The sequence below is a fragment of the Pezoporus flaviventris genome, unplaced genomic scaffold (assembly GCF_033815535.1).
Source record: "Pezoporus flaviventris isolate CSIRO_AGI_PZ_B2104156 unplaced genomic scaffold, CSIRO_AGI_Pfla_v1 ptg000023l, whole genome shotgun sequence".
NCBI lineage: Eukaryota > Metazoa > Chordata > Aves > Psittaciformes > Psittacidae > Pezoporus > Pezoporus flaviventris.
This window is the reverse complement of record NW_026892571.1, coordinates 3641652-3667734: the sequence shown is the minus strand read 5'-3', so window position 1 is coordinate 3667734 and position 26083 is coordinate 3641652. Positions and strand designations below refer to the sequence as shown.

General features: G+C 42.5%; 1 protein-coding gene across 2 annotated transcripts in view; it reads right to left on the bottom strand.

The window, feature by feature from the left end:
* The window catches only part of KCNIP1 (potassium voltage-gated channel interacting protein 1), a 398129-nt gene that overhangs the window by 329390 nt on the left and 42656 nt on the right, over nucleotides 1–26083 (bottom strand). The gene's annotated exons all lie outside the window — the stretch shown is intronic.

The window sequence follows — 26083 nt, the reverse complement described above, 5'->3', positions numbered from 1 at the left end:
GCCTCACCCTGTAGAACACAAAGGGCTCCACAGCCAACCATGCTATCGCACCCAAAAAACCCTGCCTTCACTCTGAAACAGCCTCAAGCACAGGCACTGTGTGCAACATAACACCCTGCCCTGCAGAAACACAGGAAAAGGTCTGCCATGCTCAGTGCAGCACACAGGGCTGGGGCTCCCTCCAGGACCATAAGGCTTCCTTGGGGAAGATGCTGAAAAGCAGCTTAGCTCACTTGCCTGAGGTGCTGTGTGTGCCCAGGGCTCCCTCACTGCCAGGCCAGCAGGGAGCCTGGTTGCCTCCTCATTGACATAGCTGGGCCTGGGGCATGTCTGCTTCACGGGAGACTGGTACAACCAGGGAGGCCCAGTCCCTTCAGGAGAAGAAAACAACATCCCCCCTTCCCAGCCTGTGTGATAGGGGTCATAGCCCCTGCATAAGGGAAGACACATTCAGTCTTGAAGAAGTTCGAATAAAGCTGCAAGGCTTCAGCATCTTCCTTACAATTACCCAGTCGCATGCCACGTGACTATAAAACAAACTACCATTGCTCTTTACTACACCATAGATAGTGCATACATAACAAAAAACACAATCTACTGTGTTTTCTACTGCCATAGCCCACAGGAGGGGACAATTCGTTACTGAGATGAAGTTCACTCGCTAATAATGGCTGGCAGCAACTGCTGCTGCTGTCATAATGATAGCACTTGCTTAGTTTTATGTCTCTATTCCCTGCAACAGCCTAGATGCCTTGCCACAAACTAACGCTGCCATCCAATAAAACATTAAAAAAGGCATTAAGTACAGCATTGTGCCAAAAGCTACTACAAACACAAGTGTCTAAACGACCCTGTTTAACAGTCTGGAGCATACTAAGGAAAATGCTTTTCTTGCTTACATCGACGTCCACCAGACATTCCCCACTGAAAGCCTGGGTTAAGGAGGTCAGGAGCAGGTCCCCAGCATGTAGGGATGAAGACAAAAGGCTCAGTACAAACAGCATGGGGCTGCTCTAGTCCTAAGCACTGCTATGGATCATGCATGCTTCCCTGTGGTCCCTACATTGCAGCAGAACAGCACAAGCCTGTATACTGCTGTGCTGTCCTCCCAGAGCTGATGAAGAAACAGCTCTTTAACACTGCTGCTCCAAACTATCATTTGGATCTATGCACTCTTAAAACATACAGCTGAAATAACAAAAATATAGGGTTAGCTTCATTTTTCCTCTGTAATCATCTGGGACATAAAAAGCAGCCCCTGTGCCGACAACACTGATGAAGGAAGAAGCAGGTGCCTTGGTGAAGCTGAGTACAGAGCTGACTGCGAACTGCTCGTCCTCTGAGCAGGGGTACTCCTGGTCCAGGTACTGTGTAGCCAAAGTGGAACAGAACTGAGCTCACCATTACATGGTGCATTGTTAGGCCACAGCACGCAGACATTTCTGTCAATCAGCATCCTTTGCATGCTGTCCCATATACACCTATTGGTCACTACAGAACAAGCTTTAGCATCCCACAGGATGTTAAAGCTTTTGAGGAGTTATTAGCCCACATCTCCCAAGAGACAGCAGTTGTGAGTGCTGACAGAAAGATGGCACAACCCAATCCAACCCTGATGCCCCTGCAGCAGGGAGCTGGGCTGATAAGCATCCACAGGGTTTTACCCTCCTGCAGGAGAAGCTCACAGCTTCACCAGACCTGCCTAAGAGTCAGCCTGTAGTTCTTAAGCTACGCGTAGCTCTGAAGCATGAATGGCGAGGCCTGTACCATAGCTGTTTCAACACAGTTAATGGCATGGCTGTGCTAGATAATCCCTGCTGCCATCTCTAAAATGGCTGAGGCCAGCAAAGCCATCTTGGGCTTATGCTGACAGTCTAGCATCATCCCAAAACTGAGCAGTGGGTCTACTGCAGTCATCTGCCACAACCTTCCTGGGGTATGTGAAAATAGAATTAGACTGTTCACCACACAAAGATGCCTCTGTGCTGATCATAACCTAGGGGTTTCTGACCAGGAACTCCACTGACTGTGTGAGCACAAAGCACTAAACTATTTCAGCTCTGTAAATCTCGTTGTTTTCCTATCCAGTATTAGCCTGGGCAGAAAGTGCAGCTTCTTGTAAAATAAGCTGCTGATAAGGCAACCTCTTGAGGAGCTGTTTTAGCTATGTGCAGGAGATTAAGCACTGAGAAGCTGGAATATGTGAAGTGCTTTCTCAGCCACAATTTCCACCCATTGTAGTTCTGATTCTCTCCAAGCCCAGGGCAAAAATACGGACATCAAATGGGCGTAACAGTGTAGACAAACCGGACAGAAAGTAGACAAGGTGACTTTGTTGTTGTTGTATATTGTTTACTAGTTCTAGTCCTCTCTGTAGCTTAATCTCCACTCAGGTTAGTTAAAATAAGTAAATAAAAAGAATGGCTCACAAAATACAGCTCCTGTCAGTTCTGACTGCGCAGCCAGAGCCTCAGCTGCTTCTTTTAGCTGTGGGCAGAGTGTTCAGCCAGAAACAAATGCTGCAACCTCAGCACTTTGCCTGTTTTTCCCCAAACAAATATTGAAATTGAATACTGAGACTCCCTGGTGGGGCTGAAGAGATACATTATTTTAGCAGATTAATAATTACCATTTTCTTTCCACATTGATCCATTATTATAAGCTTTAGAAATACACAAAAAGGGAATAATTTCCCCAAGGCTGTGTTAAATATAAAATCCATTCATCACAACAGAACACTTACTGTTATGGACTGCACTTGGCAACAGCTCAAAGTTGTGCTCATGTTAAGATATCATCTCTTCAAAAGTACAGAGAGTTTCTTTAAAGGACGTGTTAAAAGACACTAAAACAAATACAAACCCCATCACTACCCACTCAGAAATGTCTATCACAAGTCTTGAGGTGCAGCTATTTTAAGAACATGAAAATTGTTTCCACGCTACTGCTAATAACACACAGACACTTTGACAGGTCCCTGTCTTCAGAGAGCTCCTGCCCTCCTGGAGGGGGTGTAAAAAACACCAGCTTCAGACCCCAAAGCTCCTGTGCTGCACATGCACCTGGAGAAGAGCAACCACAGAGGACCTGGCAAACATTTTCCATAAGAAACACAGTGAATTCTCTGGATTAGCTCAAAATGATTTTATCTCATATTCCTGAAAATCATACTACACAACTGGTTTTCTTTAAAGAAAGATATGCAACTTGGCTGCTCACATTTCTTCTTTATTATTATTTCTAATTAGAATGTAGATGTTTGACAAATTATTTCTTTGCTTACCAGTGGAGACTATTTGCTGATTTAAACTATAGACTGCTTTTTTAGGTACTGGATTTATCACAAGCAAAGGGAGGGAAATTCTTAGGCATCCTTGTTAGAATAGGGTGCAATTCCTAAGGAACAGTGTCAATACATATAAACTATATCTTGGTGGTTTAGATCCTCAGGTCTAATTTCTATTAAAACGTATAGATAGCTCTTGCTATTAAAGAATATTCCTTTTGAGGGAGTGAGATGAGCTAGTAAAGAATGCATATCATAACATGAAATCAGGGTAGGAGCTCAGGATGAACTGGGGGAAATCCAAAGCCAAACCATCAGGCAATCAGCTGCTGATTTCCAAAGCAGGATCCATGTTCCAAGTTCAGGCAGCACTGCTACAGGAGACATGGCCTTCTTTAAGGTTTGTTGGAAGCTTCACCCTTTTGGCAGTGGATATCTCAACTACTTCAGAGTACCCCAGCAAGGCTAAGGCAGAGGAGCAAGCCCCCGCAGTGGCAGCAGATCCCAAGGCAGGGGGGACACAGCCACCCTGCTTGGCTTACTGCGCTTCATGGTTTGCCCTGTGCAAACAGGAGGCAAAGCCAGCATTTTGTGAGTAATGTGGCTGTTAATGCCTCAAAGGGATAACCTCAAGCCTATAGTAAACAACACTAAGAGCTGCTTGGAAGAAAAAGCAAACCTTAAGAATGTTTGGTCCAGCTTCGTCAGGAAATCAGCTTTATATTATTCCTATAGCTCATCCTGGATCTCTTGCCCTACCTAACCAGTTTCAACTCAATTTGATAAAGAAGTGATTCCCAAAATGATAAATACCTTCAAAACGCAAGAAACAAGTAGCTAGAGGCTGCATATAGGGCAAGGTCTGGTCACTGACATGAGCCAGAAATCCATGGAACAGAAAAGGGTGTCAACACTCTGGAAAACTTAACTTTCAACTTAGATACAACCAGTCTGTACACAGGAGGCAAAAATAGATGAAACCAGATGTCTGCCACTCAAAGAACCACCTGCCTGGCTTCACTCTGTGATAGTGTCTGCGGGGATCAGCCTGTACCAAGCTCAGCAGGGTTCAACTCCTGCTGTACAGAGTCCCCAGAAGTAAATGTAAAGTTTTATGATCATTTTAGCTCCTGCTCAAGGGGTCTCTGATTTCCCTAAATATGCTGAGGTTGTAAAGCACAAGGTGAATGAATACATAAGGGACTGATTAAACCAGTGCTTAAAGGCATTAAAGCATCAGGCTTCACAACAGAAGTCGTAAGTCTATTGGCTTCATATTGGCCTTTCAGCAGCAGCAGCAGCAGCAGTGCTTGCAGCATCCAGCTGTGGGCAGGAGGCCAAATGCCCAGAGCTGGCACTGTGCTCCCAGTTGCAGACCCCCACGACAGAGGCTGGAGAGAGGCAAATGGTCACCCAAGATCCTAAGGTGCCACAGGGCTGAAACTCTCCTTGGTGAAACTGTAGATGGCACCCAAAAGCTGTGCACTGTGCTACAGCCAAGCAGCTGTGGGCTGTGCACCACTGCATGGTTACTTCTAACAGCATTATAGTCCCTATCCAGCACTGCGAGTTTCTCCCCAAGTCTGGAATCCTTTATATACCATTCTAGAAGAAGAGCCACAATCGAGACACCAGCTGTAAATGGGTTTTCAGTTTATGACACTGTTATTCATGTTTTCCTGAGAGTATTTTAAAACAAGGAAAAAGGAGTCAGAATTGAACAAACCTCTGCACAGAACATGTGGAAAGCACACAGCAGAGCAGAGAATTGTTCTGTAGAGCTTCTGCCTGCTGGGGAAACAGTCTTTAAATATTTACCAGATAGAATACGCTAACAGGGAGCTGTCTAGTCCTCCTGCTCACCATACCCTGAAAACAGATGTCACTTATTTCTCCATATTATGAAAGTGGCAACCTGTTTACTTTAGGAACATTGTCCTGGGTTCCAGGTTGCCAGCTGGGCTTAAACCACGACAAACATACTGATCCCAGATTTGCTGGTTTGCGGACTCCTGCATTCATGCTTCAGCTTTAGATGACAGGAGATTTGTTTCCCAACAAAGGCACTATGGTTGAAGGGACACTTCTTGTCTCATTTTTGCAACTGTAGCACTAATAACTTGGTCACACCCAAGAAAACTTTTTCCTGTGACTTTCAGCCTCAATGCAGAAACATAATCTCAGTTTTCCAAACCCACTTAAATTTAAGTCAAATTCAGTACAAAGTTGTAGCTGAAACAGAGCTACTGACCATTAGAGACCACTTGAAGAGACACGCCAAGAAGCTGCTGGTGTCCATGCTCTGCTCTATTCTGCACAAACATCTGCATTTGTGGCACTATCCTAAGAAAGGGGATTTCTGGTGCCAGTCCCTCTTCTGACAAAGACTGACTTCTTCATACAAAAGCACATTTAGAACCAAGATAAAAAACAGGACATGCACTCCCATCTCCCTGTATAACGAACCGTGGCTCTTGGCTCTTCTAAAACGTAAAAGAGGAGGGTTCAGGCACTTAAATGTATATATCTCATTGCGCTTAGGTCTTTCCACCCTTCATCTCCACTGCCAACCCCCTGCAACATTTGGTAATCTCCCCTTCCAAATGTTTCATTTTATTTCTGTCATTTATTCTATTCACGCCCACAGTAAAATTGTCTATTCTGAAACAAAGGGAGATTTTCTTTTAAAAGAAGAAAATTTTTCCAGCATTATATTTGGCAAGTAAAATGCAAAAATTACATGTTTATTCCAGCCTAAAATTGTTCCCCATTTCCCAACCCTGGGTACAGCTGTGCAACTGAAAAACCTTTCCATAGCCCTAATCATGGCATCTCCAAAATCATGGTGGAGTTGGGACCAAAACCAGCAGCACATCCCAGAATTAACACAGTGAGGAACAATCACAGGAATTATTTTGCTCACTTCAGCCCTGTTTTTCTGTAACAGCTCAGTAATTTTGGTAAGCCACAAGCTCCGATGCAGTATCTTTTAGCCTCATTCAGGGTCATTCCTGTGTGTGTCAGAAATAGTTAATAAGAGACAAGGAGGTTGGCATTTTGGCCTAAGCACCCTTCAGCAATGCTCAGGATGTGTTAGAAAAGTTACCGGATTAAGAAGAAAAAGCTTGACTCGATAGGTATTAATCTTACAAACCATGCTTTCTCTTGATGGAAACTTTTCACTTCAGAATTGAGTACTCATTTGTTTGGGGAATTAAAAGGCAACGGAAGCCACAAACCCACAATGTGTTCCTATTTTCCCTCAGTCAAGGCACAGCATGTAACTTGGAAGCAGGTTCTAAGTGACAGCTGCCCAGCAGCCACAAGGACAAAGCCACAGGGCAGTGTGCGCATCCGCAGCAGCAGGGAAACCCATACAGAAGTGGCCTCAGGTTTTCCCCCTCTTCCCAAGGGCCCCCCAAATGTTGCCTGTGTTTTAAAGCCACTGATCATATCTCGAGTGATCTAGATGCTGATTCCATCAGCACTGCAAGTCAACCATGCCTGACTTGCCTAACTTTCCCTTAGTGATGGGAGCACAGGGCAGTCCTTGCTGGATGTAGGTGGCACATGAACTCTCATGCCAGACAGCACTCCAAAATCCACACTTAGCCTTTCCCAGGGACTGTGGGAATTGGGATTAAGGGAAAACAAAGTGACTTTCCAGTGCTTAAAGAGCAGGACGTAGCTCTGGTTTTATGCATCTGAAAGGGGATTTTTACACCAGCCACTGCAAGGAATAGCTGGAAGAGCAGCACAGCGAGTGGTATCTTATTCCTTCAATCCTAAGGCTTCCCAAGGACCTGCGTACAGATGAATACGTTACTTAGTGACGAGCAAAATGACACAGCAAGCATAGCAAGTAAAACTTCTTGTTGTTATTTCTCTTCTATTCATATTTGATTCTGAAGATAAAAATCAAAGACAACTGCCAGGACAAATTCAAACTCCTCTGGAAGAAGTACTACATTCTCCCCAAGACTTTCAGAGGGCTGGGTACACAGCTGATCCTCAGCAGGAATAGATAAATATACTGGTGTAAATGCAAACAAAAAAAGCTCTCTCTGTCCTATGCTTTCTGCTGAATGTCGGTAGGCCTAAGCCTAATTTGATCTGAAATCAGATAAACTTTTGGATCAAGAAAAGAACAGTTCTAAATAGAGACAAACCAGTATTTCATTTCACAAACAGCTTTGTGCACAATGTAATATCTCCACTGCCTTCAGAGCAGAAGTCAATAGAAATGACTGAGAGATCTGCAGCCTTGGTGGTGGCCCAAGGAATGACGGGGGTAGACAAGGCACCAGAGAGGACCTGGTGTGGGAGTGCCTGTGTCAACTGTAAGTGTCCCTCAGACAGACTCATTGCCACAGAACTGCCTGAACAGCAAACACATGGCGTCACTTGACAGCTCTGTCCTGACTGGTGTCGCTCACCTGGGTCTCCCCCAGCTCCTGCGCCTTGGCTGTTAGAAGATGGGAGCTGCCACTGTCATGTTTGGGTCACAAAATGTTTAGTCTTGTAGGCATTAACTAAACTTTAAAGAAAATAATAGTGACAAAAAAGCATTAAGTTTTGTGTGAGCTGAAAGAAGAGAGCAAAGTTAATTGATCCCTTGGTGCCTGCTCTCAACACCCAAAAGTTATTTTGATGGCTTTTGACAAGACAGTATTTCAGTAAGCTGTACAGACAGATAAATGCTATCATAAGTCTCATCACCAAAAGCCAAAGCAACCCTGGAAGAGAATTTCCTCAGGAAACAGGGTATGAGAATCAGTTTTAAGAAATATGACTGTTTTCAGCTCCTACTTCCCCTGATTTCCAAGGCAGCAGGATCCAACCCGCCAGACTTTACGAGTTGTGCTGGTCTGAATAATGACAGTACCAACAGCACAAAATGCAGAGAAAGTGCTGGAGTCTGCAGAACTCTTTCTGTGCAGCATCTGGCATTCTTTGCAAAGTTTGCCATGAAGTCTGCAGCTGGACAGTATTTCCATTTATTGCTCTGTGCAAAGCCTCGCATGAAGCTCTTTAGAAAAGGCAACTATTAATTAATTCTAATGACGATACAATTTGCTTTCAGCAGGCTTCCCTTATTGAAAACAGCAGAAACAATTGAGCTGAACAACAAAAGAAGTTGCAATTAGAAGCTGAATGTCCGCTGGCCCTAGAGCAAAACGCACAGCTGATGCCTAATGACAAATTAATCTACATCTCCCATTCTAAGTGTTGACAGCAATGCAGAGCATGGAAGAGGTATGCCATGTATCCTATCAGGCTTCACCTTCTCAACTGAAAGCTGACAGGGAGAAAAGATCCTCAGAGGTATTTTTATTCCTTGACAACTTTTTATTAAGAGCTGAAGCACATCTGGAACCTGCAGCAGCAGGTCTGGGAGGAACAGAGGACTGTTACCTCTCTGACATCCTCTGACACTCTTAAGAAGTCAAAAGTGTTTCTAAATGCTGAATTCAATGCTGTGTGTAGAGGGGTATCAGGTTAGATGGACCACTGGTATATACACATGTGCAAATTCCTGAACTGAGAAAGACTGCCATATCAGAAAGCAGTAGGGAAGTGGCAGTGGGAAAATGCCACATGAGCTTCAGTAGCTCAAAACACAGAAGCAGGTGATTACTTGTTCAAACTGCCATGTTTTTCATCCTAAGGTACCTTTAATTATCAATAAGGTTTGAAAAAAACAGTTCTCAGAGTTCTTATCCCCTGGAATACCTCAGAAGAATGTCTGCATAACAATCTGGTGTTTCTTTGGCCTTGGTACATCCTCTGTACACCCTTCAATCCAGTTTGCATCTGGAAAGGCAACAAGAGACACCAACAGAAAAAAGCTTGATGTGTCACCCAGGTTATAACCTGATTTGCAGGAAACCTTAAAAAACCCTGAGGAAATCTGATTCCTGCCATTTCCATACATGCTTTTTCTCCAGAATGTTTATTTTGTGCCACACAATGCTATTTCCTATACCTCCAGTAGAAGGTAATCCATCAAACTATTACGAAAAAGGCTTTTTCAGTATTTCTTGTCCTTAGATCATGACCACGCGGAGTTGAACACAACAGCAATTTATATTCTTTTCCAAATGCTTAATGCAGCAAGAACTATTCTAATGCTCATCTGCTGAACCATGGTTATTTGTGGCACTCATTGTGCTTGGGGAATACTCTTAAGAATTATTGTCAATTTGACTTCTACATGCAATCAATATTGAGATTTTAAATAGCTCCTACTGTACCAAAGTGACCTTATGCAATCCAAAGGTGGAACCACTATGGAAAAAAAGAATCAGGATTTAACAAAGATAAAAAGCTGTTCAGAAGCTGTACATGCCCACTCCAGTGAATAAAAAACCTGTTACCCTTCAGGAAACAAGCAGTACTGAAGAATATTACAGTGTAATTGCCTTAGTACCAATGAGCCAACCTTTTCCATACTCTTTTTTTGTGCCTGAAGTGTGTATTTATTAGAAGCCAAAAGAACCAAGGCTTGACCAGTCTCTCAAAGTTTCGTTACAGGGGTACACTTGAACCAGTCCAGCCCACCAAACCCCAGTCTCCCCTCTGTATCACATATACTGCTTGCCTTCCTTAATCTAGACATCACAGATGCCAGACAAGGAATCCTGTAGCTCACAGACTTGACTAAAATTAACCCTGCAATAAAACAAGTAACTGGAAAGATGCCTGACTTGCAATGTGCTCATGGGATCTTTGCAACCAACACAGAGGAATGACAGGAAAATGCTTCATCCCTGTTATTTCATCAGGAGAGAATTTGGTTCATTGTGCTTGGCTGCTTCTTTAGTTTGCATCAGCTTGCACGACTGAGGGAAGAGTGAACTTTGAAAAAGATTAGATACGGAGAGTACAAAGATGGGTTTGGATTCAGAGCTCCCAATTGAAAAAAGGCCACTAGGTCCTACCAAGACCTCTTGCTTTTCACTGTTTGAATTCCCTAAGCTTCAGCCTTATCTAGATCTATAAAGTCCAGTTTGTCCACACTGAATTCCCTCTAGTCTTTTAATGTGTTTGGCATTGAGAAATAAAAATGCTTTAAAAAAATCCATTAAAACCCCACTGAACACAACCCCTGAGAGACTGAATACCCAATACGACTTTTCACTTAAATGCTTCATTTAAGGAAATAACTAATTTAAAATATACTAAGAACACAGAAGATGATTCCCAGTTTCCACTGCAAAATACAAATGTTGGAAGGACAAGTCTTGTACTCACCCTAAATTATTAATAAAAATCTGCAATACATATATATTAAAACTTAAATAAGGCGTTTCTGCACTGTTTTCTACTCATTTGGTCTACAAAAGCTTTTGACTTACAAAGATGTAGAAAGAAAAAAGTAATCAGTATATTTAATCTGTGAACCCTGCTTTCAGAATAGCCTTGCCCCTGGTTTTATACATTCTTTATGATATAACGTCAGTGAAATGAGAAGTCCCACCAGTTTACAAGTCTTGAAAACTTAAGACAGTCTCCAAGGAAAAGTATTAGTGCATGAAATTAAACTACACATAAAATTGTTCCACTCGAAATGACTTATTTAATTGTGCTAATGCAGTTTCTTCAGATTTGCAGTAAAATAAATATTGGCCAAAGAACCAAAGGCATGAAACCTGATTGACTGAGATCACTGACACTTCCTGTACACCCAAACAGAAATCCTGCTTCCAAATACCTTCCAAAATGATTCGTTCACAGTGTAGCTACAATCTCTTCAATGGCCATCCTCCAATTGCATTAACTATTAACCACTTACAAATTTTGACCTAATAATCAATTGACATTAGTTGAAGTCCATTCCAGGGACTTTCGGTGCATCTACTGCAACCAGCCCAGCCCATCTTTCTGATCCTTAAATTTAACTTTTTAACGAGCAGCCACAGTTTACACTGATGTGAATCTAGGTTCTGTCTGTATTATAAAGTTACACTACTACACTACACTACTACACTTGTGCATTAAGCATTAGCTACTCTAATTTCAAAGAAAACGAATGAAAAAAAGGGAAAACATAAATACATCTTCCAAATAGAAGACAGGGAAGAATATATAATGACCAAGGCTTTTAGGGGACTGGAGTCAAACAGCTTGATACCCAGTCCCAGACACACTAATACAATATTTGAGCATTATGCTCCTCCCGCCTCTTCCACATCAAATACCACTTTATTGTTGCAATTTATATCATCAATACATATTTTTCTCTCTCTTCCTCTTCTAAGACAGCTGACTGCTGATAATGGATATGTTTATATTCATGTTCTTTTGTACTAGTTTCTAGCTGACAAGAACCATGAAAGGCATTTGGTTACAATGCTTGCAAGGTCAAAAACATCAACATAGGACTAAATTTCTCCTCTCTAGTCATGTTTCGCCTGAGATACTTCACCCTGGGAAAAGCAGAGCTTTGGGGAGAAGGCAGGAATACGTGGCTAGATGCTCCAGGGAGCTCAGACCCTCACAGTGCCCTGGAACATATCTCTGACCTGAGCAGATGACAATGCCTTTTTACAGTTGCAAATCAGTGCATGCCACTTTTAGCATATTATAATCCTTCCCAGGACGTGGCACTGAGACCTTGCTGAGGGATGCTCAGCTTCACTGGGAGTTTCCAGGCTAGGGACTGAAGGCAGTTACCACAATTGCAGTCAGTATTAACAAAGTGCTGCTGGCAGCTGACATTCCAGCCCTCCCTGGTCAGTGAGCCCATGCCTGCTGCTTTCCTTTGGCATCAGACACATCTGTGCTTTTACTAATTTCAACTTAAACATTGCTTGTGGCTTCATGGGCCTATTTCAGCTGGAATTCAGGACCACCAGTATGTTTTTCATACTACTCCAGTCACGTCAGCATAAAACCTCTCCCACCTGCAATCGTTTGAACTTGGAGAATGATGACTATCTTGCATTTTCAAACCAAAAAGTTCCTTATAAACCTCCAGCCACTCCATCTGCAGCAAGAGATTTATCCAGGTCAAACAGCATACTTGCAAATTTGCCTACAAGTAGCAGACTCTCCAGGAGGCTTATCTCTACAATAGCCTCTCTCATTTGAAGCATAGATTTGGCACAATATTTAATCAGGGGTTGATTCCATTGATTTTCTGACAACGTGTAGTTTTTGAAAGGCACAAAACTTTGTGATTTTGAAAATACACTGTACTTCAATTGTCTGTTTGCTGCTCTTCAATGGGGATTAGAGGGGACTATGAAGATGAAGAAAAAGGCTCTGCTTTCCTCAGCATAAGTTGCACAAAACAACTGTCAAAGGAATCACTCCAGAGTAAATTTTGATGTCTAAGAGAGGTCCATCTTGAAGGTTGAGACCTGGTTGGCTTATTCAAGTCTCAGGAACAAGGGACTGGTTCTACCAGCCTGCCCTGGCTGTGCCCCTGCATACACAACCGTACTGTGAGAACAAAGCTGGCTGGGAACCAGTCCCAGAGTGGAGTTACCTTGTACTGAGGCAGCACCAGTGCACGCTGTTTCTACTGCCTTTCCAGAGCAATAGAAAAGAGCATGAATTTGGATAAGCAGCATTTAAATCACAATCTGAACAAGCTTGCTAGCATGCTACAACCATGTGGTTTATAGCTGCTTGATCCCTCACTTAGAATTGCTATTCAGACAGATACAGTTTACTCATTTATTAATTAAAGGATTCCTGTTACTGCTTCCTCATGAACAGGCTTATTCTCTCATGTACCTACAGAGACCTTGAATAAACAAGCTTTGCCCAAATAACTACATGAGGAAGAAAATTTGTTTCACCAGCCTCACACAGCATATTGCCTATTCGGGAAGAAAATCAGAATCAAAATCAGGGTGGCAGACGGACCTAGGACACAAAGGTCCTGAATTAAGAGGACTTAAATCCAGCTCCTCCCTAACCCTTCCTGGTCACCCTGTGTCCTCAGTCACCCATCAGTAGAAATGGCCTTGCCACACAGTTGCTGCTCTGGTAAAGCACTTGGAAATAGCCAGCCTGGTAAGAGGTGTTACTGCAAATCATTTTCCACCACTCTGAGCTACGAATCTATTCAGACAGATCACCGTAATGGAGGTTAATGAAGCTTGTTGTGCCTTTTTCTCTGCACTCTAACTTCTAAAAGACCTGAGTTTCAAGATCCCTGCATCTAGGGTGGAATTTCAGCCAAGCAAAACCAGACTGCTGCAGAGAGGTGCCTGTTACAGGCTCCAGGCACAGGGAGCATTCTGCAGCACTGCTGCTCAGGAGGGTGTCTCCTGTGCCCCCCCCACTTCTGCACTGGTCATAGCATGTATGTACAGGACAGACACCAGTGTCACCTTCCAGGAACAGAGGGAGGACTCTGGGCTGTGCTGTTCCTCTTCCTGTGTATGCAACCCACCCACAGCAGCCAGCTATACCACTTAAAGCTCTTGTTAAAAAAACAAAACAAAACCCTAAGCCCACAAAACCAAAGCACCCCTCCAGTCACATCCCCCCACACCCCAAAAAGCTTATATCAAGAGTTTTGGCCAAAGACTTTTACCAAAGAGTGGCTGTCAATAAGTAGACACACTGTGTTTTCAACTGCTGGACCAGACCGGCAGGTCCTATTTGTGCTGCCCTGCCTGGCCCTGACAGTGCATCACAGCCCTCACCCACGGCTCCCCCAGCACTCAGCCATTTCATATCAGCAGTACTTCCCTCAGCTTGGTTTGTGGCAAGGCCCAAACTCCAAGGAAAAACACCACTCCTGAGCAAGTTGGTGCTTAGAAAAGGGGCTAAAAAAGCACTGTCTCCTTTGGCTGAGCATACAGAATGAAGCAAGTACCCTGTGAAGAATCACAGAATCAGCTAGGTTGGAAAAGACCTTCAAGATTTTACTTTACTTTACTCCAGGACTGCCAAGTCCAAGAAAATCAGATTTCTTGGATCGTCCAATATTGCCTGGAGAAAACACCCCCACTGGTGGTCTTACCCCAACACCAGCCCTTCAGGTGCCACGCAGCGACCCGGTCTGGGGGGTTTGCTTCCATGCACTTGAATATGCATGGAACACACCAGGATAGCAGAGACGGGAAAGGAAGGTCCATGCCCAAAAGACTGCGAATGCAATGCAAAGAGGTTTGTTGAAACAACCTTTACCCTGTATTAGCCTCCATGACCACAGCAAGGGAACTGGGGAAGGAAGACAGGACCTCAGTGGGAGCTGTGCTAATTCCTCAAGGACTTTGAGGTCACTAAAGCCCAAGTAACTGCATCTCTTCTGCTAACCATACTAGCTGGTACACCTACCATGCTATGTTTGCATCTTCTGCTACAAACACATACAGTTATATAGGACAAAACAAATCTAATTAATAAAAATATGGCTAGAAAGCTTAAAAATTAAATTAAATACACTACAGTGATCTCCTTGTGATGTTTCTGCTCAAAGGCACTGATCTGCTTGCTTTAAAATATGCAGCATGTACTGCTGCATGCAAAGGCATGTGATGTGATGACATTTTAAGAGAAAAATATTTGAAATGCAGAACAAAGATGATCTTTATGTGCCTCAGAGACAAGAAAAGAAATGTAAATAAGCAACGGTAACATTTGCAAACAATGTCTTAACAGCACTGACTTAAAACAGTGGCTGAGCAATAGTTTGGCTTATTTCCGTAACACTAAGAAAAAGGCAGCTGTCCCTTTCAAATTCCAGTTGAGACTTGCTGTTTTAAGTTACTACTCAAAGTTTTAGTACATGCTAAAGCCAAGTTTCTGAAAGGCACAAGAGCACATGCAGGTTTTTTACTGCCTTCGTTGTCTGGTGAAGAAATGTCATGTCTCCATGGGTAAGTAAACACAGACCCATAGAGCAAACCACAGTAGCCATTTACAGCACCCTCCAGGTTTGCATGCTCTTCTATGCATTATCCTCAACACATCCAAACTTCGCACCTTCAACTGTTCTTGATGCTCATCAGCTAACTGGTTTAACATCAAATAAGATGTCAATTTAAAGAACTGAGAGCACAATTTTAGCTGCAAGTCCAGACAACGGACTCGCAGGATGGGAAAATATGTCAGAATCCGAGACAAAAATGCTTCTATTTTAAAAAGCTATTTAAAAACTTATTTCATGGTTATTTACCCTGTCTTGCATCCAAGCAGCAACGCTCATGAGTTTAAGATTTCCCTTCTGTTCACACTTTGCTTGACTTTCGGTTGCCATGCGCAATACCACCATAGTGAGATTTCATCTGAAGTACTTGAAGAGAAACAGTAAGTCACTCAAATTACTCTTACATTCATCCTTCATTTCTATTCAAAGTATCGTTTTATTCATTCAACCATCAAATACTCTGTGCATATCTAAGTAGAGACAAAGTGTTTTACAGTATATAAACACAAAGAGATTTAAATTATTTTAGCCTATGCTATGCTGCCATACTGATGTAGTATTGCAACCTAAATACCTCATTTGCAGAGGACAGACTGTTTTAAGGGCAGCTGGATCAGATAATGGTTCACAGTAATGAGATTTAAATGAAGTTATTGAGAAAATATTTATGAGACTCGCAGCTCATCCATTATGGACATCAGAGCTTCAGAGCAGCATGGCCTGATGGAGGCTTGTCCTTGCAAGCTGACAGCAGGGCTTCAGCTCAGCAACCAGCACCTTCTCAACAGGAAAACCAGCCCAAACCCACATGCTGCTGATTTTATTCCTCAGCACAAGGGTGATCAGTGACATACAAGCTCAATGCTTGAGCAAAATTTACCTTCACCAGTTGGTTTTAGAAGCAGAGTTAATCTATTCATTTTACAGTTAAGTTCCTATTTCCTTGCACTGACATAAAATGCAATCTGTAAATATTAAAAATTCATACAGAAAAAGTAATCACTATAAAAATTGTATTAAGCATGAAGCACTAATTCAAGATGTTAGTCACTCAGCAAAATAACAGTAGATGGTATGTCTTTTCCTCCCTTTCAATTCTTCTAAAGGGACAAAGAAGCCAAAGCACACCAGAGGGAAAACCAGACGATTTGTTGGAACTAAAATGAAGTACACGCAAAAAAACTCCTTACTTTGGAAGCCCTGATCATTTCAAGTCAGTTCCATCAAGGGCAAGCCCCCTCCTCTGTTCTGTGTGTTCACTCTTCCCACTGTGTTCCCCAACCCTGGGGTGGCCCCAGGCATCACTCCAGCAACAGCAAGGCACTGGCAGCCTCTGCCGCAGGGTCCCATGGCCCAAACAGGCCCAGAGAAGAGACTGCATTTGGTTTTCTACTGAATAGATGGATTTGTTTCTCCTTTATAACCAATCTTTTATTAATTCATTTTATGTGAGTTTGCATCTGCCTATATCTGTGTGCTTCCCATGAAATAGGCAGAGCAGCTGAAGCAGGTGGAGGATGATGAGAGGGCTTGTTGTTCAGTCTCAGCCCCAGCTTTCCACCGCATGGCAAGCATTCCTACCAGAACCAGAATGTAGTAAAGCTTCTGACCTGCAGAGAAGACCTGTAACTTCAGCTCATACACTTCTAGTGCATGTATATCTGCACAGTGGAATTTCAAGATGTTTCACAAGCAGCAATCCCCTAAAGCAGAAGTAGCACGGCTGCTTGCTAGACGAGCTAAGGAGAAAACTCATACCAGACAGACACCCAAGCTAGTCTGTCCTTCATCTCCTCAAAAATAAACGTGCACAACATTTGTTCCCAGAGAAATACTGCATGCTGAAGAATCCCTTTGATCCAAGCACATGAAGGCAGGTGGAAGCTGGGATAAAATTCTTTTTCCTTTGTATGCAGACGAACGCTGCTACCAGAAAGCCTGGGTCTGGAGCAGAGTATATGGCCATTTGACAGGTCTGAAGAAGTGGTTTTGTTAGGTTTTTAGATGATGCACACTGCACATATTATTTAATTATTTTTCAAATTGCAGAAAAAGAATGCTTCAGACACTGAATTGGAAAACTTGCACCAAAGAGGGTAAGCTTATCTGGATACTTTTGATGTATCAATGCCCTGTGTCCTCAGTGTAAAAACAGAAAGGATAATGTAAATGTATTGGACAGAGACATCAACACAGCACTAGACACAATTCATTCTTCCAAGTCCTTATTAGGTTTTCTGTGCCTAAGCAAGGGACCTGCCTGCACCTTATCACTTAATGACTGCTTTCACTTCCAGAAAACCTTGGGGAAAGAAAAAACCCCCAAACCAACCCTATTCATGACTTGCCTCTTCCCAGCCATGGGTGGAGAGGGAATTCTGGTCTCACAGCCTGCCAGGACATTCCCAGCTAAAAAATACAATCTGTGTTCTCACACCCTTGGCTGTGTTGACTACACTGTCATGGCTGTTGTGACATTTCCAATATTCCTGTTAACACATGCACAACAATCCTGGGCCTCACCAGAGGGGCGAGCAGTGATCCCAATGGGGGGTACTTGCCGGTACATGCTATCCTGTGCTTCTAATCCTGAGTAGCCTCACAACATTGAAGCTGCACAGAAATTCCACTAAAGTTTTAGTTAAAGGACATATATAAACTCTTTCAATAATTTCCTTATCTAGTTGATTTTTCAGAAGAGGTCCAATACTCAATTTTTCTTCTTGTGGAGAAAGGCACGCATAGAAATTAACAGCAGAGTAGAAGAAGGAGAAGTTTTCCATAAAAACATAACTTATTCCATCTTCAGAAAATACGGTATGAAAACAGAGACAATAGCTGGTTGTTCTTTCATTCTTTATGACTTTTGAAGGCATATATATACAAATTCCTGTTTTCATTATTTCCTAACTCTCATGTGTGATATCAGCACATACATGTACTGTCAGCAGTCACACCTGAGGAAGTAGCAGCTCCTCCAGCCTGTGACAGTACATTCGCAGTTTGTGTTCTCGCAATATTTTAACAACCAATCAAGTTAAGAAATGAAAGCACAGGTTAAGTGAAATCTAGTGCTGCTGACAGCATATTGTATGCTGTATATAGTACAAGAGCGCAGAGCACATAAAGAACCATATACTGGCATAGTATATTTACATATATATACATAGGAGTAACATTGCTTATAGGAAACAAGATCAGTTGTGTTCAACTCCGAAACAAAAGGTAAAGTGATGGAGCCCACACCATGCAGCAAAACTGCTCTGTGAGATCACAGGTCACACTGTGCACAAGCCTGCTGATGGCCATCTTGTCCTCTGTGCCACTGGACTCCTCCTTTTCCTCCTCCTATCCCTACTGATAGTTCACAATTACACTTTAACATCTCATTTGCTGTCCTGTCTTTCTGTCTGTTTAGAATGAAAGCAGAAGTAAATCAGCAATGTGTTCACAGACATACTGTGAAATATTGACATACATTTCACTGCAAACAGATCTGTTTGCGCTTCTTTTGAACCTCTATAAATAAACTCTTCTTAGAAATGAAGTGCCAGTATAATGAGGTTGAGTTGAGAATGCTGGCTAGATGGCTATTTCCTGGAGAAATCCTTCTCAAGTAGCACAGAAGGTTGAAATAACAGCAATTAAGAGTGTGTGAAATGAATCATAGAGCTCAACCTTATAAACAAGTAAACCCAAAACTACTACTTTGAACAGTTTGACAATACAAGAAAGCATTATCTGCACAATGCTGAGGCTACCCTGGTTTCCAGCTCTGAAAGTTCAGCAGATTGGTGAGCCCTGTTTATCTACAAGAAACTGCAAAGGTGTCTCCCCTTTGTGATGAGGTTTGTTTGAAATCCCTTCCTTACCAGAGAGTCTGAGCAAAGATCCCTGAGATTTGAGAGGACAACAGTTTCTGCATCTCACCTGTCCTGGAACACGCTGGTGTTTTCAAAGTATGATTTATTCCTTAGTTACATCTATGCTGAATAAAAATCATCACATAAAAGCCCAGACTGTGGACATTAAAGGAGTAACTCCGCACATGTTAGATTGAGCAGCCTTCTTCAGGAGGCTCAGTCTCAAAATAATGGGACAAAAGAACATCTCCTTGGGGAAGCACGAGTAGTGGTGCAAAATGGAGAACAAGGGCATATCAGAATAAACTAAAGCAAAGTCATAGAATCCCAGACTGGTTTGGATTGGAAGATACCTTAAAGCTCATCCAGTTCCAACCCCCTGGGACAAGCCCCTGTCCCATGCAGGGTCACCTTCCACTAGAGCAGGTTGCTCCAAGCCCCATCCAACCCTGCCTTGAATACTGGCAGGGCGGGGGCAGCCACTGAGTGCTGCAGAGGTTTGCATATCCAAGACTGATTTCATATCACTGGCATCTGTTATCACTGTGTTCTTTGAAGAGGGTGTGTTACCAGTCACCCATAAAGCAAAGCAATGTTTGCTGGGTTAGAGAAGGAATTAAAAAAGCCATGAGATGAGGCTAGGCGGTGGTGGAATGAGAACAGTGCACACAGAAATGACACCAAGATAACTTGCAACATCTATCTTACAGAAAAGATAGCTGCAACAACACAAAACCGTTCTGGTCAATATGAGTCAGGCAACTTTCATAAGCAAGCTTTCTGACCTTAACTGATAGGCAAATTCATTAATAGGCATTAAAAATATAACTAAGTTATAATAAAGATTAGGGGGCAAACCTCACACACTCAGTTTTACACCTGAGGACTGAACATCTTTATGAATAGATTAATTCAAACAACTTTTAGGATTTCCTTTTCCCTCAATGTTTAAAGCGAGCAATGGCAGAAATAGTAAAAAAAATCAGTTGTATGCATGCCTGTCTTCTACATGTCAGCAAAAAGGAGTACCACTGCTTTGCATAAGGCTAATGACTTAGGTACAACGAACGGGCTGAAGACATAATCAAGAAAACTCCTCTCCCAGTCTTGTGGAGCTCCCAATTTTTTGTGGAAAAAAAAAACAACTCACAAAGCTGGCTCCATCCTCATAGTTTGTAAGAGTTACCACCACTGCCCTGGGACCAGAAGAGTAATTTTTGCTCACTTGGGCTGAGTGAGCAACCCATTCTATACTGGTGCTCACCGTCAGCAAGGCAGGAGGAATGCTGCCTTGAGGAGTACAGACCCCCCTACTTCCTGGCCATGGCAGGGGCCATCAAGGCAGGTGATGAGTTTTAGCAGACTGCACCTGCAAAGGCACACATTCTGTGCCGGTACAGACTTGCATGTCCTGTGCTGTGGCCTCGGAGGGGGGTCCTGCAGAAAGAACCATCTCCCTCAACTCCATACTGTCTGGGACAATGTTTGAGACTCAAAGAGGCTATAAACGTTGCCAGGATCTCACGCAGTCAACTCAGTAGACACCCTGAGAGTCTGTGAAGAATCTTATATTGCTCTACAAATGTTTCTGGAAAATTTTCCCTGCTAGCACAACCTCATGGCTTTGCATCCTCAGCACAAAAAGTAGCAGCCACTGACCAACCCTGTTCAGTGCAAACCATATCCCTACAGCAGTTACACCATTTTTCCTTTCTCTCCATGAAGGAATTTACAAAAGGAAAGCAAGGAGATATTAAGAACTATACTAGACTTTATATAGATACAGCCAAGCCAGTACAACATCTTGAATGCTCTTTTCTGTAACCTTTATGTAATACATTTTTTGAAGATTAAAAAATAAGTCTACAAAAGAAGGAAAACACTGTGGACTCTCTGATCTACCTGTTAGCTGCCTCAACAACTGCCTATATTCCTTAACCTCTCATAAATAACTCCTTCACCAAAGGACCAGCACTGCTAATCCCAGACATCAAGGCAAGCATTGTCATCTAAATTACATAAGCCAACCAGGTTTAAGATCCCATAACTAAGTAAAGTGACCATGACAATAATTAATAACCCTTGCGGCATTTAGCCATGGTTCTATTTAGCACCCCGTCACTGATCCAGGTAATAATGGGGAAGGAGCATCTCTGGTTGTTCTTTTGCAGAGTTGAATCCATCCTTTAGGGACAGAACATCTCCATGTCAGGTACATATGCTCATCCAAAGTCTTGGCTGTGCTCACAGAATGATACTGTACTTCCCAAAGTACAAAAGGCTCTGTGCTGCTCTAGATACAAAATAGCAGTTATAAGTAGTATCCTAACCTTCCTATACTGGCTGCCAATCTGACTGTTTTCCTCATCCTACCTTAGTTTTTAATCCAGTTTGGATTTGCCATTCTTAGTCATTGATACCATCCCTCAGTGAACTTGGTATTTTGATTCCTTGCTCCACCCCCATGAAAGTTGCCAGTCTGGCTCAGTAGAATTCAGCCTGCAAGTCAAGAACAGGCTTACAAAGCAAGAGGTATTCAAAGTTAAGGTTGGAATTTTCTCAGGGAAAAGCTGAGTCAGTGGGGGGAGTCTGGGGTATTTTGCAATTTGCATATTATGAGAAAAAGTAATAATCATAATTTAAAAAAAACAAGCAAACCCAAACACTTCAGAGCATTCCCGAAACTCTCTCCTAAATAGGGTTTGGAAGTGTTTTCTCTAAATTCAGCTTTACTATTTTCTCAAAAAGAAAATAGATATTTAAAGCAAACAGTGTAAGTCTAAACATCAGCCAGAATTTTCCATTACCAGCCATTTCTACAAAAGCCCAGTTCCACTTCACTGGGAAAATATGTGATTTCCAGTTTTACCCTCCAAGGTCCATAGCAGCAGCTTGCCTTGCAATTGAAACAGTTAAAGAGAGAAGCAGGATTTAACAGGTTACACATATCACAACAATTCCTGAGTTCACAGCTGCCCCTGTTCTTCACGCTAAGGAAACAGGAGAGTCCAAGTGCGTCCCATAAAGTTCAACTCTCCAGCACAGCAGAGAAGGATCAGGGGTGTGGGCCAAGCCCTGCAGCAGATGGAGTGATGGATGACAAAGTCTGGAAGTACTTCAGCTTATCTATCTCTTTGCAGTACAGCGGGTAATTTAAAAAATAAATAAATAAAGCATCCATTTCCAAAAGCTATTCACAGGTTTGGAACTGTGAGCAGAGCACAGCACGGGGTGATCCAAACATGTACTTAGGGAAACATCAGCTTTCAACAATGTCTTATGACAGGTTTTGGTTCCTGTTACTAATCTTCCTAGCCGGATATCATTCCCACAGAGTCATGATTATTGAGCTTCGCAACTGTCACAGGATGGAAAAACAAGCTGAGTATTGCTGCTCTTTTTTTTTAATCTTCATTATCCTCTATTTCCCTCTTCAGGTAAATTCTTCTCGTAAATTCTCTTCTTTCCCATTTTTCTTTTGTCTTCTGTATTTCTCAGCAGAATAGGTAGTGGCCTTGAGGACATAACAGAAAAACACTTGCATCTCTGCCATTCTGGTCTGCAATAATAGTTTGGTTCAGCATGGCGCATATTCAAGCATTAAAAAAAAGCCCAGAAAGCTGGCTGCTAGTAGAAGACAGACAGACACTATTTTCCCCAGTTTGAAATCTGCTGCCAGAGAGAAATTGTGGCTGTAACAGTTCTAACACATGCTTTGTTTCATTGTGAAATGACCCTTCACCACCCTTGTTCATGGCCTGCAGACTAACACAGTACATTTGCTATGAAAGAAAGGTGGCACAGCACATTTCCTTGCAAACCTCTCCTGAAGATACCATTTCAGGCTCAGCAGGCACAGTGCACATACCACCACCCAACCTCAGCCCTGCTTGGAAGCAGCACCTCTTCTACAACTTCACCACACGTATTATTTTGTCAAACTACTATGTTAAATGTATGAGTGTCTTCCCCATGCTTGTAACTTTTGCCTATAAAAGATAGTCTCTTCCAAAAAGTCTAAATCTTAGTAGTCCACCCTAAACCCCCAAATTCATACTTTATCTTACAAGCCTCTTTCAGGTGTTTTCAGCATCCCACTTGGATGCTATTTAAAAGAGAAGATGTTAAAGAACGCAGGCTGTTTGCCATCCAAGTTACTTTCCAGAGAAGTATCACACGATCTGGTCTATTTTCAAGTTGGCTGCTGGCACTGAGAAAAGTGACAATTTTTCCCCTTCCTCCCTCCTTCCCTTTAAGAAAAAAAACCCACTGTTTTTTTGCAGCAAACCGAGAGCAGTCCAAAGGCATCAGAAAAATCACATTACTGAGCCCTGTGGACCATGAAATATATTGAGAAAAGCCAGAACTTGGACTGTAAACAAACTCATTGATAGGAAATGCAACACCGAAAGGCAAAATCATGACTCCTGAGAGGGTCCAAAGTGTGGGCAAGTTCTCTCTAAGGGCCTCAGGAGGTTGATTACAGGATCAGAAGCAAGTCCAACAGACTTGTTACAAATCTGTAGCTATCCAAATGTTTGTAATGTCAAAAGAAATTAAGAGGACTAAAGGAAATTAGAATATTTAGGACAAAGCCCGTTTTGCTCAACAAAGTGTCTGGCACAGACCTTTTTTTGCACATCCAAGCCCAATGTCATTGAACTCAAAACTGAACTAGTTACCTACACAAAGCCCGCTCGCCACTGTTTGAAAGAGTCTTTCTACATGCGAAAAAGGAAAATGGGAGGAACTAGAGGCTCTTCTTTCAGAGTCCTTGCTGAGGGTACACAAAATTGTCTCAGCACCTGTACTAAAAGTAGAGCATAAGGCAACTGGAAGTGGCTAGAATACATACTGTGATAACATAATGCAGGCAATATGTTAGAGCAGCTGGATACTGTGTCATCATAAATTCTTGGCACACATGGTTCTAGTCCCTGTGCTATCTGGGCTCCCCAGCACTGATCCACTGAGCATGGCTGGAGTTCAGATTATTAGAAGTTGGCTGTATTTGCTTTTGGCCTGTGGAAGAAACCAGCAAGGTCTCACATGGGAAATTTGTGCCATTTACTTATTTGGGCATCGCAGAGGTCTTACCAGGTGAACAGCAGGCAGGCACGCGCTGCAGCTTCTGGATGACAGGCGCACACTAAGAGTGCAAGCTGTAACTGTCGTTTTATCTTAATTTCCATTGTAACCACTTATGGATCATTCTGATATCTTTAACTTGGCTCTACAATGCTAGAAGAAGTTTGCAAACCCTGCAAAAATCCTGCTCAATTCCCTTGCTTATTCCCACAGATAGACACCTGCTGATTTCTGCAGATTTTGAAGAGGCTTTGGCTAACATGTCATTAGTTATTTCCAAAATATTTCAATGAAGAAACTGCAGAGATGTTCCCATGTGCAGCTATTATTTTGGCATAAATACCTCTGCAGGAATCCCATCTTGTTAATTCAAATGCAACACATAAAACACTTAATGTAAAGGGTACCTTGTATACAGAGATAGTACATGCCAAAAAAAAAACCCAAATCATATACAGGAACCAAGCTTACCAAGCTTCCTGCACCTCCCATGCCAGTGCCAGCTATCTGCAAGCATTTTGGAGAGCACTAGCATGAAAAGCAGGGTGACTACTTTCAGTCTGAGAACTGCTATCACCTACAAAAAGTAGACAGCAGGCTTCAGTTATTCCATCAAGATGGAACTGATTAGTCACAGTTCTGTGTAATAGGATTATTTATCAGGAATGTTGCGGATGGGTACCTGAGGGCTAAGGGCTAAGTTCTAGCCATGTATAAGAAATAGCACCTGGTATACCTCAGGCACTTAGTCTATCTCTTCCTGTGTCACCAGTCACCATTCCTTTAGCTTCTCTGCCAGACAAACAGATGCTCATACCCACACATAGTTGGAGAAGACACTACAGTCATCCATCCACTAGAATGCTGCTTTGTGGCTTTGTTCCCTATATTTTTCTTATGCTCAGCATACCTGCAAGAAATACTACAGCTAGAAATTCTTCTATTTGTCAAAACGTTGCTTCAGTTGCTTACACTAAGTTTTAGATAGCTCCACTTAGTGTCTGCACAGGCTGTCAGTATAAATCCCTTCGCCATTGAAGTAAAGTTATAAAAAAACCTATCTCGCAGAGTTGAAAGGGAACAATATTATGCTTTTTTATCCAGCATTCTTCACCCACCCTTATATGTTACTGTTTTAAAACATCCAGCTAACATCAGAGACCTCACCATTCAGCCTCACCCCTCCCCAGTTAATCTCAAACTCAAGACCATGGACTTGAGGCTCAGTTCAAAGCAGAACACCCCGATTTCACACACCATCCCCAAAACACTGTGGTTTTTCCATAACTGCTCACACATATTCAAAGCTCAGGGAACAGTTCTCACCTTTTCTTACCTTTAGCCTGAAAAAAGCTTATTTGCCTAGAAATGAGAAAAGCAAGAGACTGAAAGATCTGAGGGCGATGAAATAATTTTGCCAAGAACAAAGAAATCCAGGGTGAGTGTAGAACTGCTGAACAAGCACGAAGAGAGACAACAAAGATTAAACACTGCTGATGTTTATGGTCTGAAGTAGTGAGCCATAGCATTTCATCAAGAGGTTTCCAACTCCTGGAAAATGTCTCAGAAGTTCCTATTAACGTGTGTAGCACTGTTAACCAAGCTCACCAGTGAAGGGCTGGGGTTTGTTAATTTGGTTTGGATGGAAACTGTGTCGAGACCATTAAAAATTTAACACAAAACTATGATCTGAAACTAGGTTTTGTATATTCTTGCTTACTGCTCTCTAATTACAGTACCATGAAATACAAAAGGAGAAGGATAAGGAAAGTAACTTTTTAGTGCTCAAATCCATTCCTCTGCAAGCAAAAACAAAGTACACAATATTGGGATCCAATTCTCCAAGTAGTCATTTTTAAGCGTAAACAGAAACATTGCACTCTCCAGGGGACTCGGCTTAGCTGCAAAGACCGCCCTCTCCTAACCTACTGCACTACAAGAAATGAGTCTGTA